The sequence below is a fragment of the Hippopotamus amphibius genome, chromosome 4 (genome assembly GCF_030028045.1).
Source record: "Hippopotamus amphibius kiboko isolate mHipAmp2 chromosome 4, mHipAmp2.hap2, whole genome shotgun sequence".
Lineage (NCBI taxonomy): Eukaryota > Metazoa > Chordata > Mammalia > Artiodactyla > Hippopotamidae > Hippopotamus > Hippopotamus amphibius.
The window spans coordinates 110,475,797-110,491,861 of record NC_080189.1 but is presented as its reverse complement, the minus strand read 5'-3'; the positions used below and the strand labels follow the sequence as shown (position 1 = coordinate 110,491,861).

Here is a 16,065-nt window from a genome sequence, read left to right as displayed (position 1 = left end):
AGAATATTGAGGTTTCATATCTCGGAAAATGATATACTTTTGGCTCTAATTTCCTTCTGCAATTTTTTTTTTATAGTTTTCAGTGTAGAGTTCTTAGACATTACTTGTTAGATTTATTCTTAAGTATTTCAGGTTTCTTGCTCTATTTTTTAAAAAATTTTGAATGAACTATTCAAGTTCTAGCTGAACAATAAGGATGGGCACATTGCCAAGATGCCAGTGGGTTTAACAGAAGAAGTGTCTGCACAGGTTTCTGGTAACTAACTCGCTTTCCGTGAATCTTAAATTCTCAATTCCATATCTTTAGCTCATGGAGAAAGGGTCTCTCTCCCTGTGTTTTCTCCCGTTGATGTTTTTCTAGCTGTTTTCCAGGTGCTGCTTGTTCTTTCAGCTGTTCCATTGCCTACAGCATCTTCTTTAGGCTCTGGGTCTGTTTGTCTGTCTCAGGGTCTCTGGAAGGTGACTGAGAGGCAGTCTCTCTTGGTGGCTTCGCGGGGCAGGAGTGGACTCCTATCTGGACTCCTGCCACCTCTCGCTCTCTGCTCTGCAGTCTCATCCTCAGGAGTCCTTTGATTCTTAAGGGCTGTTTTTGACAGTGGCTTTTCACTTCCAGGTGGTGGTTTCTTATTCTGAGATGGTTCTTCCTCATGCAGTGCGGAAGCGGTAATTGGTTCATTTCTTAAAAGCTGTTGCAAGTTTATGTTCCTCACTGGGACTTCACTTAGAGCTGCTTGATAAGTTATTGTCCTTCCTGTGAATATTCCATCCAAAATTGACTGCCCAGAAAAACTGCCATATTCCTACACTTGAAGATACATCCTACTTGCGCAAGACAGAGCCGGGTTACTGCCAAATCTCGTACTCAATGTTAACATGTTACTCAAGAGGACAGGTGACCGTTAGAATGTCTCACCATCTGGGCACCAAGGAAAATATTTAGAATCAGAGGAGATGGGTTTAGAAATGAGTTTGTAGTTTGCAACATCCTACACTTCCTTCATATCCTCAGATTGCCAAGTTCAGATGCTACCAATATGTGTCCACGAGGGCTGTCGCAGTCTGCGTTAGGACGACCAGTCCCAACTTAAATGCAGAATCACATTTGGCAGGCATGACACAGTAAATAGCACAAAACTCAGTAGAACTAGAATTCTAAACTGCATCATAAATGGAGCTGTTTTTGGGTAATTGCACTACAGCACTTTCTGTATTTGTTGCAATGTAATGCAGAATTTCCCCCACAATAGGAAGCTCCTGTCTTTTCAACATCTGTACTGGCTGTTACTACACAGCAGTGGCTTTTGTATTCCCTAGTGTTGTAATCTCATCAGCCTTAAGGAAATTATTGACTAAAACTGCATGAGGTGCACCCAAGTTGAGGTACTGATCTAATCTAGCAGATGAAGACATGCCCTTACTCCCCCGGACATGGACAGCCACCCAGTGCAGTTAGGGTCCAAGTGAGAACACAAGATAATTGTTTGCAAATTCAGTTTATTTGCAATCGCATTAAAATTGTTGTTTTGAAAGAAGGGAACTTCATTGTTAACATTTCTGGTACAAATAGTTTCATCTTCTGAGCAGGATGGATGCCGATTTTGCATTGTTTTTCTGAATGAAGACTTCAAATTTGCTCCAGTCTTTACATGACAAAGTTGGAGCTTGGACAACCCAGCTGTGCTCTAAGTTAGTTTTAAAATATGCAGAAAGTATGTATCATTGTGTAAGAGTCAAAGAAAATAATAAGAATAGAGAAGAATCTTTATTGTATATTTTTGTTGTCGTTCGGATGGCTCCTGACTCCTGAGGCAGTTTGACAGACAAATCTATTTTTATGTATTTTTAAATGAAATTTTAAAATTATGTTCATTTTGAAGCCGCTAGAGACTCACATTCAGTTGTAAGAAAGATACAAAGAGAACCTGGGTATCCTTTACTCCACTTCCCACAATGAGAATCTAATTGTAAAACTGTAGCAAAATATCACTGCATCGTCAGGATGTTTACTCTGATACAGTCAAGAGACAGACCATCTCCATCACATGACTACCCGCCTTCCCGCAGCCCTCTTGTTCTCTCTTCTATACTTCAGTCATTTCAACAATGTTATATAAGTGGAATCATACAGAATGTAACTTAGGGGGATTGACTTTCTTTTCATTCAGCCGAAGTCAAATAAAGATTCATCTAAGTTGTCACACGTATCAATAGCTTGTTTTTTTTTTTTATTTTTTTTATTTTTTTGGGGGTACACCAGGTTCAATCAATTGTTTTTATACACATATCCCCATATTCCCTCCCTTCCTTGATGCCCCCCCCTCGAGTCCCCCCCACCCTCCCTGCCCCAGTCCTCTAAGGCATCTTCCATCCTCGAGTTGGACTCCCTTTGTTATACAACAACTTCCCACTGACTATTTTACAGTTGGTAGTATATATATGTCTGTGCTACTCTCTCGCTTCTTCTCAGCTTCCCCTTCACCCCCCGCCCCCTCCCATACCTCGAGTTCTCCAGTCCATTCTCTGTATCTGCTTCCTTGTTCTTGTCACTGAGTTCATCAGTACCATTTTTAGATTCCGTATATGTGAGTTAGCATACAATATTTGTCCTTCTCTTTCTGACTTACTTCACTATGTATGACAGATTGTAGTTCTATCCACCTCATTACATATAGCTCCATCTCATCCCCTTTTATAGCTGAGTAATATTCCATTGTATATATATGCCACATCTTCTGTATCCATTCATTTGTTGATGGGCATTTAGGTTGCTTCCATGTCCTGGCTATTGTAAATAGTGCTGCAATAAATATTATGGTACACGTTTCTTTTGGGATTATGGTTTTCTTTGGGTATATGCCCAGGAGTGGGATGACTGGATCATATGGTAGTTCTATTTGTAGTTTTTTAAGGAACCTCCAAATTGTTTTCCATAGTGGCTGTACCAACTTACAGTCCCACCAACAGTGCAGGAGAGTTCCCTTTTCTCCACACCCTCTCCAACATTTGTTGTTTCCAGACTTTGTGATGATGGCCATTCTGACCGGTGTGAGGTGATACCTCATTGTGGCTTTGACTTGCATTTCTCTGATGATGAGTGATGTTGAGCATCTTTTCATGTGTTTGTTGGCCATCTGTATGTCTTCTTTGGAGAAATGTCTATTTAGGTCTTCTGCCCATTTGTGGATTGGGTTATTTGCTTTTTTGGTATGAAGCTGCATGAGCTGCTTGTATATTTTGGAGGTTAATCCTTTGTCCGTTGTTTCATAGGCAATTATTTTTTCCCATTCTGAGGGTTGCCTTTTAGTCTTGTTTATGGTTTCTTTTGCTGTGCAAAAGCTTTTAAGTTTCATGAGGTCCCATTCGTTTATTCTTGATTTTATTTCCATGATTCTAGGAGGTGGGTCAAAAAGGATGTTGCTTTGATGGATGTCAAAGAGTGTTCTGCCTATGTTTTCCTCTAGGAGTTTTATAGTGTCTGGCCTTACATGTAGGTCTTTAATCCATTTGGAGTTTATTTTTGTGTATGGTGTTAGGAAGTGTTCTAATTTCATTCTTTTACATGTTGCTGTCCAATTTTCCCAGCACCACTTATTGAAGAGGCTGTCTTTTGTCCATTGTATACTCGTGCCTCCTTTGTCAAAGATAAGGTGCCCGTATGTGTTTGGGCTTACTTCTGAGTTCTCTATTCTATTCCATTGATCTTCCTTTCTGTTTTTGTGCCAGTACCATACTGTCTTGATCACTATGGCCTTGTAGTATAGTTTGAAGTCAGGAAGCCTGATTCCACCAACTCCATTTTTCCTTCTCAAGATTGCTTTGGCTATTCGGGGTCTTTTGTGTTTCCATACAAATCGCAAGATTTCTTGCTCTAGTTCTGTGAAAAATGCCATTGGTAATTTGATCGGGATTGCATTGAATCTGTAAATTGCTTTGGGTAGTACAGTCATTTTCACGATGTTGATTCTTCCAATCCAGGAACATGGTATGTCCCTCCATCTGTTTGTGTCATCTTTGACTTCTTTCATCAATGTCTTAAAGTTTTCTGCATACAGATCTTTTGCCTCCTTAGGCAATAGCTTGTTTTTTTATTGACTATACTCTATGGTACGAATGTGCCACAATCTATCCATTCATCCATCGGAAGATGTTTGGTTTGCTTCCACTTTTTGGCTATTAAGAATAAAATTTCCAGAGGAAAAAGATGGCGGTGAAGTAGAGGGACGTGGAATGCATCCCTCTCCACAGATGCATTGGGAATGCACCGAAGGACACAATAATTCCCACAGAGAACCAGCTGAACACCAGCAGACGGCCTCGGACACCAGAAAGGACCTCAGGGAGCCCGACATAGCCAGTAGGGAGGCATCTACAATGGCTCAAAGAGGGTGAAGCAGTGGAGCCGTGGCAGACGGGAGGGAGTGAGAAACATACGGAGGGTCCGCCCCGCAGCTCAGCGTTCCCGGACCGAGACCTCGATCCACAGCTGAACAGGGGGTCCGGGAGCGGGAGTGTGGGAACTGGAGAGCTGGTTCAAGGGGAGAAACATTGTTGCCAGTAAGGTGACGGACCGAGAGGACAGGAGGGAAGAGGTCCGCAGCGAGGAGTGCCTGTCCCTGAGAGCTGCCCGGCCATGATGGCGGCTGGAGGCTGCAGGCTCACGGGCTGGGGGGAGGAGCCGCGTGCATAGCCTCTCTCTCTCTTTCGTGGCCTCTGCAGCAGGCAGTGGAAAGACGCCCTGTGGGCCAACTAAGGCGCTCAGGGATAACAAGCACCCTCAGGCACTCGGGCAGGACTGGATTAAAACCCCTTGGAACGCCGGCAGCAGGGAGGCTGCCGAGAAAAACAAACAAACAAACAAACAAAAACCCGAGAGAGGCCCAAGTCTGAGACTTTCTCTTTACTCCTGAGCCACTGGCGTCCCTCTGCAACAGGCACCTCCAAGCCCGACTGAAACAACAGTGCATCACTGCTCACTCACTCCCAGGAGAAGGAGCCACTATTGTACCCTCTCCCTCCCCACACACCGAAGCTTACAGACTAACAATAAAGGAACCTCTGCTGGTCACAGAATAATGCAAAAAAATCCAAGGCGAGTAGAAGGACACTTACAGCTGAGACTCTAAGGAAACAGAAATATTAGTATCAATCCTATTGAACTGGTCCATTCTGGGATCAGTTCTGGATTTTTCTTCTCTCTCTCTCTCTTTTTTTTCTTCGTTATTATTTACGATCTTAGTCCTAAGGGATCTACAAGTTTTATAACATAATTTTTTAATGATATTTTTTATTCTATTTTCATTTTTTTTCCTTTTTATATACTTCTATATCTAGCTAAGTTTTTGGTAGTACGGACAATATATCTCTCATACTTTCCTTTCATCCCTATCTTTTATACATTTCTATTCCTTTCTTTTTATTTGCATATTTCCAACCACACTATGCTCTTCTGTTCCCCTTTCTTCCAGCCATTTTAAGTTTATTTTATCTTAACATACGTATAAGCAACACTATCGATCTGCTCAGACTCCTTGCTCTATTCTCCAGATGACGCACCACCTTGGTATTTAATATTAGGTTTTTGTCTTTATCTTAGTTCTTAGTACAACTCTCTAATTTCATTCTGAGAATCTCCGTTCTGTCTGGTGCTACTCTAGCTCTTTTCTATATTTGATCCTAGCTTACAAAATCTCCCTGGATTAGTGTTTGTATGTGTAAGGTGTTATTTGTTTGTTTGTTTGCTTTTGCTTTTGTCTCTGATTTGTTCTGTTTCAATTGTCAATTTCTGTTGGGTTTCTCTTTGAATATCTGGTAGCATACTGGGGTTCTTTCAGGTCTTTCCAGAGCCTTATGTCCTAATGGATTCAGTAGTTGTGTGTCTTATACATGTATGTGTTTCCTAGACTTAGTATTTGCTTAATCCAATACTTGGACATTAGTCTGAGGCTTGGACAGTCTGCTATAAACACCTGTATCACCAGGACAAGCAACCCCAAAAGTTTGGACAACCATGAGGAAACAAAGAAACACCATGCAGGCAAAGGAGCAGGAAAAAACCCCACAAGACCAAATAAATGAGGAGGAAATAGGAAAAATGCCTGAAAAAGAATTCAGAGTAATGATAGTAAAAATGATACAAAATCTTGATAACAAAATAGAGAAAGTACAAGAAACAGTTCATAAGAACTCAGAAAAACAAACAGCAATGGATAATAAAATAACTGAAATTAAAAATACTCTAGATGCTATAACCAGCAGAATGACTGAGGCAGAAGAACGAATAAGTGAGCTGGAAGATAGAATGGGGGAAATAAATGCCACAGAGCAGGAAAAAGAAAAAAGAATAAAAAGAATAGAAGACAGTCTCAGAGACCTCAGTGATAACCTTAAACGTACCAACATTCGAATTATAGGCATCCCAGAAGAAGAAGAAAACAAGAAAGGGTCTGAGAAAATATTTGAGGAGGTTATAGTGGAAAACTTCCCCAACATGGGAAAGGAAATAATTAACCAAATCCAAGAAGCACAGAGAGTCCCATACAGAATAAACCCAAGGAGAAATATACCAAGGCACATATTAATCAAACTAATGACAATTAAACACAAAGAAAAAATATTAAAAGCAGCAAGAGAAAAGCAACAAACAACATATAAGGGAAAACCCATAAGGATAACAGCTGACCTTTCTATAGAAACTCTGCAGGCCAGAAGGGAATGGCAGGATATACTGAAAGTCCTGAAAGAGAGAAACCTACAGCCAAGAATACTCTACCCAGCAAGAATCTCATTCAGATTTGAGGGAGAAATCAAAAGCTTTCCAGACAAGCAAAAGTTAAGAGAATTCAGCACCACCAAACCAGCCTTACAACAAGTGCTAAAGGAACTTCTCTAAGTAGGACACACAAGAAAAGGAAAACACCTACAAATACAAACCCAAAACAATTAAGAAAATGGTCATTGGAACACACATGTCAATAATCACTTTAAATGTAAATGGATTAAATGCTCCAACCAAAAGACACAGATTGGCTGAATGGATACAAAAACAAGACCCTTCTCTATGCTGCCTACAAGAAACCCACTTCAGACCAAGGGATACATATAGACTGAAAGTAAAGGGATGGAAAAAGATATTCCATGCAAATGGAAGTCAAAAGAAAGCTGGAGTAGCAATACTCATATCAGACAAATTAGACTTGAAAGTAAAGACTATTACAAGAGACAAGGGAGGACACTACATCATGATCAAGGGATCCATTCAAGAAGAACATATCACAATGGTAAACATCTATGCCCCCAACATAGGAGCACCTCAATACATAAGGCAAATGCTAACAGCTATAAAAGGGGACATCGACAGTAACACAATAATAGTGGGAGACTTGAACACCCCACTTACATCAATGGACTGATCATCCAAACAGAAAATAAAGACACACAAGCTTGAAATGACACATTAGACCATCTTGACTTAATTGATATTTATAGGACATTCCATCCAAAAACGACAGACTACACTTTCTTCTCAAGTGCACATGGAACATTTTCCAGGATAGATCACATCTTGGGTCACAAATCAAACCTCAGCAAATTCAAGAAAATTGAAATCATATCAAGCATCTTCTCAGACCACAATGCCATGAGACTAGATATCAATTACAGGAAAAAAACTGCAAAAAATACAAACACATGGAGGCTAAACAATTCACTCTTAAACAACCAAGAAATCACTAAAGAAATCAAAGAGGAAATCAAAAACTATCTAGAAACAAATGACAATGAAGACACAACAACCCAAAACCTATGGGACGCAGCAAAAGCAGTTCTAAGAGGGAAGTTTATAGCAATACAGTCCTATCTTAAGAAACAAGAAAATGATCGAATAAACAACCTAACCTTACATCTAAAACAATTAGAAAAAGAAGAACAAAGAAACCCCAAAGTGAGCAGAAGGAAAGAAATCATAAAGATCAGAGCAGAAATAAATGAAAAAGAAAGGAAGGAAGCCATAGCAAAAATTAATAAAACTAAAAGCTGGTTCTTTGAGAAGATTAACCAAATTGATAAACCATTATCCAGACTCATCAAGAAAAACAGGGAGAAGATGCAAATCAACAGAATTAAAAATGAAAAAGGAGAAGTAACAATGGACACCTCAGAAATACAAAAGATCATGAGAGACTACTACAAGTAACTACATGCCAATCAATTGGATAACCTGGAAGAAATGGATACATTCTTAGAAAAATACAATCTGCCAAGACTGAACCAGGAAGAAATAGAAACTATGAACAGACCAATCACAAGAACGGAAATTGAGGCAGTGATTAAAAATCTCCCAACACACAAAAGCCCAGGACCAGATGGGTTCACGGGCGAATTCTATCAAACATTTCGAGAAGAGCTAACACCTATCCTTCTCAAACTCTTCCAAAATATCGCAGAAGGTGGAACACTCCCAAACTGATTCTACGAGGCCACCATCACCCTGATACCAAAACCAGGCAAAGATGTCACAAAAAAAGAAAATTACAGACCAATATCACTGATGAATATAGATGCAAAAATCCTCAACAAAATACTAGCTAACAGACTCCAACAACACATTAAAAAAATCATACACCATGATCAAGTGGGGTTTATCCCTGGGATGCAAGGATTCTTCAATATATGCAAATCAATCAACGTGATACATCATATCAACAAATTGAAGGATAAAAACCATATGATCATCTCAATAGATGCAGAAAAAGCTTTTGACATAGTTCAACATCCATTTATGATAAAAGCTCTCCAGAAAATGGGCATAGAAGGAAATTACCTCAACATAATAAAAGCCATATATGAGAAACCAAAAGGCAACATCCTTCTAAATGGGGAAAAACTGAAAGCATTCCATCTAAGAACAGGAACAAGACAAGGGTGTCCACTCTCACCACTATTATTCAACATAGTTTTGGAAGTTTTAGCCACAGCAATCAGAGAAGAAAAAGAAATCAAAGGAATCCAAATTGGAAAAGAAGAAGTAAAATTGTCACTCTTTGCAGATGACATGATATTATATATAGAAAACCCTAAAGACTCTACCAGAAAACTGCTAGCACTAATTGATGAATTTAGTAAAGTAGCAGGATACAAAATTAATGCACAGAAATCTCTTGCATTCCTATACACTAACAACAGAAGAGCAGAAAGAGAAATTAAGGAAACTCTCCCATTCACCATTGCAACAAAAAGAATAAAATACCTAAGAATAAACTGCCCTAAGGACGCAAAAGATCTGTAGACAGAAAACTTTAAGACATTGATGAAAGAAATCAAAGACGACACAAACAGAGGGAGGGACATACCATGTTCCTGGATTGGAAGAATGAACATCGTGAAAATGACTGTACTACCCAAAACAATTTACATATTCAATACAATCCCCATCAAATTACCAATGGCATTTTTCACAGAACCAGAGCAAGAAATCTTGCGATTTGTATGGAAACGCAAAAGACCCCGAATAGCCAAAGCAATCTTGAGAAGGAAAAATGGAGTTGGTGGAATCAGGCTTCCTGACTTCAAACTATACTACAAGGCCATAGTGATCAAGACAGTATGGTACTGGCACAAAAACAGAAAGGAAGATCAATGGAATAGAATAGAGAACTCAGAAGTAAGCCCAAACACATACGGGCACCTTATCTTTGACAAAGGAGGCACGAGTATACAATGGACAAAAGACAGCCTCTTCAATAAGTGGTGCTGGGAAAATTGGACAGCAACATGTAAAAGAATGAAATTAGAACACTTCCTAACACCATACACAAAAATAAACTCCAAATGGATTAAAGACCTCAGTGTAAGGCCAGACACTATAAAACTCCTAGAGGAAAACATAGGCAGAACACTCTATGACACACATCAAAGCAAGATCCTTTTTGACCCACCTCCTAGAATCATGGAAATAAAATTGAAAATAAACAAATGGGACCTCATGAAACTTAAAAGCTTTTGCACAGCAAAAGAAACCATAAACAAGACTAAAAGGCAACCCTCAGAATGGGAAAAAATAGTTGCCATGAAACAACAGACAAAGGATTAGCCTCCAAAATATAGAAGCAGCTCATGCAGCTTCATACCAAAAAAGCAAATAACCCAATCCCCAAATGGGTGGAAGACCTAAATAGACACTTCTCCAAAGAAGACATACAGATGGCCAACAAACACATGAAAAGATGCTCCTCATCACTCATCATTAGAGAAATGCAAGTCAAAGCCACAATGAGGTGTCACCTCACACCGGTCAGAATGGCCATCATCACAAAATCTGGAAACAACAAATGTTGGAGAGGGTGTGGAGAAAAGGGAATTCTCCTGCACTGTTGGTGGGAATGTAAGTTGGTATAGCCACTATGGAAAACAATTTGGAGGTTCCTTAAAAAACTACAAATAGAACTACCATATGATCCAGTAATCCCACTACTGGGCATATACACAAAGAAAACCATAATCCCAAAAGAAACGTGTACCATAATGTTTATTGCAGCACTCTTTACAATAGCCAGGACATGGAAGCAACCTAAATGCCCATCAACAAATGAATGGATAAAGAAGATGTGGCATATATACACAATGGAATATTACTCAGCTATAAAAAGGGATGAGATGGAGCTATATGTAATGAGGTGGATAGACCTACAGTCTGTCATACAGAGTGAAGTAAGTCAGAAAGAGAAAGACAAATATTGTATGCTAACTCACATATACGGAATCTAAAAATGGTACTGATGAACTCAGTGACAAGAACAAGGACGCAGATACAGAGAATGGACTGGAAAACTCGAGGTTTGGGAGGGGCCGGGGGGTGAAGGGGAAGCTGAGATGAAGCGAGAGAGTAGCACAGACATATATATATATACTACCAACTGTAAAGTAGATAGCCAGTGGGAAGTTGTTGTATCACAAAGGGAGTTCAACTCGATGATGGAAGATGCCTTAGAGGACTGGGACGGGGAGCGTGGTGGGGGAGTCAAGGGAGGAAGGGAATACGGGGATATGTGTATAAAAACAGATGATTGAACTTGGTGTAGCCCCCCAATAAATAATAAATAAATAAAATTAAAAAAAAAAAGAATAAAATTTCCATGGGCCTTCCCTGGCGATCCAGTGATTAAGACTCTGCTTCCATTGCAGAGGGCATGGGTTCGATCCCTGGTTAGGGAACTAAGATCCCGCATGCTGTGTGGGGAAAAAAAAAAAAGAATAAAATGCCCATAAACATTTATGAATGTTATTGTGTGAACAGTTATTGTGTGAACACAAGTTTTAATGTCTCTATCATCAATGTCTAGGAGTGCAAATACAAGTTTGTACAGTAGTCCCACACTTAGTTGTTTTTAAGAAACTACCAAACTGTCTCCAGGTTGGTTGTACCATCTTCCTTGTTATTTATATGATAAATATAAATAGGAATAGGAGAGAAGAGTTTTTGGCAACTTAATGACTGATGGGTTCCTTCATGAAGTTGGGAGACACAGAAGGAGACACAGGCTTGGTAAGATTAAAATCATGTTTTTAGAAGCAGACTCACAGACATAGAAAAGAGACTTGTGGTTACGAAGGGGGTGGGGGTGGGGGAGGGCTAGATTGGGAGTTTAGGATTAGCAGATCAAACTATTATATATCGAATGAATAAACAACAAGGTCCTACTGTAGAGCACAGGGAACTATATTTGATATCCTGTGATAAAGCATGATGGAAAAGAATATGAAAAAGAATATATATATATAAAACTGAGTCACCTTGCTGTGCACCAGAAACTAACACAACATTGTAAACCAACTATGCTTCAATAAAATACATTTAAAAAGTTAAAAATAAAATAAAATAAAATCAGGTTTTTGTTTTGAATGTGATGAGTCTGAGATGCCTGGTGGGCATCCCTAGTGGGACGGCCAGCCAGCACTTGAAAGTGCAGCTGCTGCTCAGCAGTGGGGCTGGCAGGAGATGAGACTGGAGACTTGAAGCCAGGAGAGGACACCAGAGTTGAGCGATAAGAATAGGAGGACGCAGAAGAATCCTGAAAAATAGAAGTTCCAGGGGAGGAAGAAACTGAGAAAGAGACCTTGCTATTAATTTTAGACCATTTAAAGAAATACAGCAAAGGCCCACGTCCAGGAAGCTGCAATAGACCATGGTTTTAGGACTCACTATGGTAGGACCAATTTGGTGCTTTCAGTTTCGATGGTCTGGTGGTGACAGAAGCCATGTTTAAGAATGAACGTGGCCAAGGCAGTGCAGACAGCGCTCTGGTCTTTGATCCAAGTGGAAATCCATTCTGGGGAGGCAACGACACCTACTTCCAGTGGAGTCGACTTCCTCCCTAAGCATGGCATTGCCCTTGGTCAGAGTGGTTGGAAAGACAAGCTAAAGGGTTTTCCTCAGAGGAGAAGGGAAGCAACAAATCCAGCTGTTTGTGGATGAAGTCCTTGTCTCTTAATCTTCACGACTTGACTCTTTAAAATTTTGCCAAAGCCATCACAGTGCCTTAAAACGAGGGTAAATTTTCTTTCAAAGAGAATGTTAAATTTAGGTATGCTGATGGAAATAAACAATCTATAATAAGAATAGAAAAGTGTTATTCTTTCCAAACTGAGGACGCTAGCCCAGGAGACACAGATGACAGGAAGCACTAGAATGTGTTCCCCAGATGACAAAATAGATGAGGCTTCCGAAGGCAAAAGCCACAGAGCTACATAAGTTGCTTGTCAAGAATTATAATCGCAGCTGCAAGAAGTAAGGGTGCTTGTTAAGCAAGGATTGGGTGGGGTCCGAAATGGTTGCACAGTTACAAGGGGAGACCCTGAGACCATAAGGTTGCAGCTGGCAGCTGCTCACAGATACCGTTTTGAGAACGGCTGGTGGTGTCCTTCAGTCTGACCCAATTCAGAAAATTCAGGTTCTCAGGGATGCAGGAACGTGTCTGAAATTATGGCCACCCAGCTTCAATTTGAATGCCTGAACTTCAGTTACTCCATTTTGATTTTAAAATGTGTTCTTCTCTTTAATGGTTAAAGCAGATGTACACTGCGTGTTTGAGAGGCCATAAGACAGTCTGTTCTCCGACTGTCTTAGAAAATTCAAGGCTTAGAAAGTTCAAGCCAAATCGTGTGTAAGCCAGAATGACTTTCCCATACCTCAATATGTGAAAATTCCTCCCATCAGGCATTAATAATGTTGAATGATCATATTAAAGGACAAAGAAATGATAATTTACTGATCGAAAACTAAGGAACTATTATTGGGCAACTGTTGAAATACATCACTTAAAATTGTGCATAGATCACTTTATCTTTGCCCACAGATGTAAAAACAACATACGTCGGCTTTTAATGTTTCAATAATTTTTAGATACTCCCTTTTTTACATTGACTTTTGTTTCCTTACTCAAGTGATCTATGCAATATTCAATAAAATAATGTGTATGATCAATATAATGGTATCCCCTTAATTCTGAAAGGATTCTATGGGTTTTTTACAGAATGTCTTATAAAGTAAATGAGAAAATAACTGCTTGATTAGCACATGGATGGTAATGACAGGGAGAATGGGCTTGACATTAAAAAATACCATTAAAATACGTCTGGCAGTGGGATCTAGAAAACAAATGGGTTATAACAGCAAAAGAACAGTATCTATTTAACGCTGAAAACAAGAGGAAGACTTATTTTTTCCTCTAGACGATAAACTAAAACACGACTTGCTTTTAAACCCGTCAGGAAGCTCCTGCCTCCCCTCTCTGGTTGATAATAACACTCAGTCTATCCCAAATCTTGGTACTTACAAGGCTTTTATAGCAAATGAGAAAATAGTAAAGTTAATGCCCCTCAACAGGAATTTCATCTACACTAGTTACATTCTGAGTATGACAAATCCATTCAATACACCTGATCTTTACACAAAAATGATTTCAAATGGACGATTACATGGGTACAGTAATTGAACTCTCCCCCTTGGCTACGAGAAAATCGTGTCTTTTGTAATAAAGACTCCTTAAAACAACTGAATTTCAATATGAAGGATGACCTCAGAGGCTGGGGGTTAATTTCTCACTTGATTTCGCCATGTTCTCCTGCTCCCACCTATCATTTGGAGAGTCTGTAATCCGGTTTCATTTCTTCCCCTGATGTCTATAACTGTACCACTTTGCCACTGGAAGATGGGCTTGTCCTTTCTGCCCTGAAGGACACATCACTCCTCTTCTGAGTAGGTTAGCTTTGCCACATACTTTTTTCGTTAGTGTGCGTCATGTGCACTTGATGCTGAAGTATGTCTTGGGGAGTCGGTCTTTACTTTCAAAAGTGTGGGGTTTCTGACTTCACTCTTTGATCTTCATAAAGCCATATGGTTTTTCTGACCTTGGATAATGTGAAAGATATTTGGCAACTGTGCATGAGCAAAGGCTGTTGAAATTCTGTGGAGAAGTAACAGAACACTCTGATGGAGGACGGAGGATGTAACATCGCCCTCACCACCTAAAGCATGTACGTCTTTGTTCTTTTGGATGCATCAGACAAGAGGCTCCAATTGTTATCAACAAAATCACTTATCAAGTTCATTGCTTATGAGATGAAAATATTCTTCCCACTGTTAGAATTTTCCCCTGGGATATTATCCATGTGTATGTCAAACGTACAACCAAACCAGTACAATTTAGTGACTCCAGTCTCCCCAAATCTCCTTCCCCGACTTGGCAAATAGGATTCAGTTCAGTACGTTGCAACTTCTCTGTTTAATTAAAATGTTAGGGTACTTGATTTCAAGGAGGCTAGGAAACCCAATCCAAACTTTTTTGAGTTTTTATCTCATTCTAAATTCTGTGTTACTTTAGTCATAGCTTCTGTCATGTTGAGTACAGGAAACTGCAAAATAAATTTTTAACTTTGTGAGAAAGTAGGTAGCTTTACTCAAATATCAAGTATAAAAAAATCAGCTTGTATGACTTGCTTGTGTAATTTGACCAAAAATGCTGGAGGGCATCCAAGTAAGAGTGTTTTATGCTTTATTTTGTCTCTTCTCTGGGTAAATAACAATCCCATCTTTTCTGTCCAGTGAAATGAGATATTTACGTGACAAATTTTAGTATATTCCATGCATTTTAGTCTGTCCATGTTTATGCCCAAATACCATCCCAACAGCCAGGCAGTTTGAAAACGAGCCACATTACATTCTTCTGAATAAAATTACACAAATATTACATGAACTTGGGAGTCATTTCACTAGTAGGCATATAAGAAATTTCCTAATTTCCAAAGCGTACAATAAGCTTATTAGATAGAGAAAGAAGTTATTACAAATGTGCTTTTCTTTTCATTTAAAATCGATTCTTGGACTTCCCTGGTGGCGCAGTGGTTAAGAATCCACCTGCCAAAGCAGGGGACACTGGTTCGAGCCCTGGTCTGGGAAGATCCTACATGCTGTTGAGTAACTAAGCCTCTGCACCACAACTACTGAGCCTGTGCTCTAGAGCCTGTAAGCCACAACTACTAAGCCTGTGTGCTGCAACTACCGAAGCCCATGCATCTAGAATGCATGCTCCTTCACAAGAGAAGCCACCACAATGAGAAGCCGTGCACCACGACAAAGAGTAGCCCCCGCTCACCACAACTAGAGAAAGCCCGTGCACAGCAACGAAGACCCAGTGCAGCCAAAAAAAAAACTGATCCTCAAAGCTGCAAAGACAGGTAGAAGGGTCAAATCCCCACATCAGTATGTTCATTGAGGGACATTTTTTCAGAGCACAATAAATAAAATATCTTAAGAATGATTCCATGAATGTGATTCCATCTCAGGGCAAAAATAGATGTCATGCATTTTTACATAAGCTGGCTCTATAATCATTCATCAATAATGCATCCTTAATCTTTCCTCTATGCCTTCGTGACGTTTGAGGACAAATACACAGTTGACATGAATTTTAAAGCTCACGTGGGTATCATGAATGTCTGGCAGTGTTACAACACAACAAACTGCGTTATTTCCACCACACAATAACCAACATTTTTCACACTTTTGTAGAT

At 39.7% G+C, this 16,065-nt stretch overlaps 1 pseudogene; it reads right to left on the bottom strand.

The window, feature by feature from the left end:
- Positions 1 to 289: 289 nt before the first annotated feature.
- LOC130851923 (eukaryotic translation initiation factor 2A-like) overlaps positions 290 to 16,065 on the bottom strand; it is a 70,667-nt pseudogene continuing 54,891 nt past the window's right edge.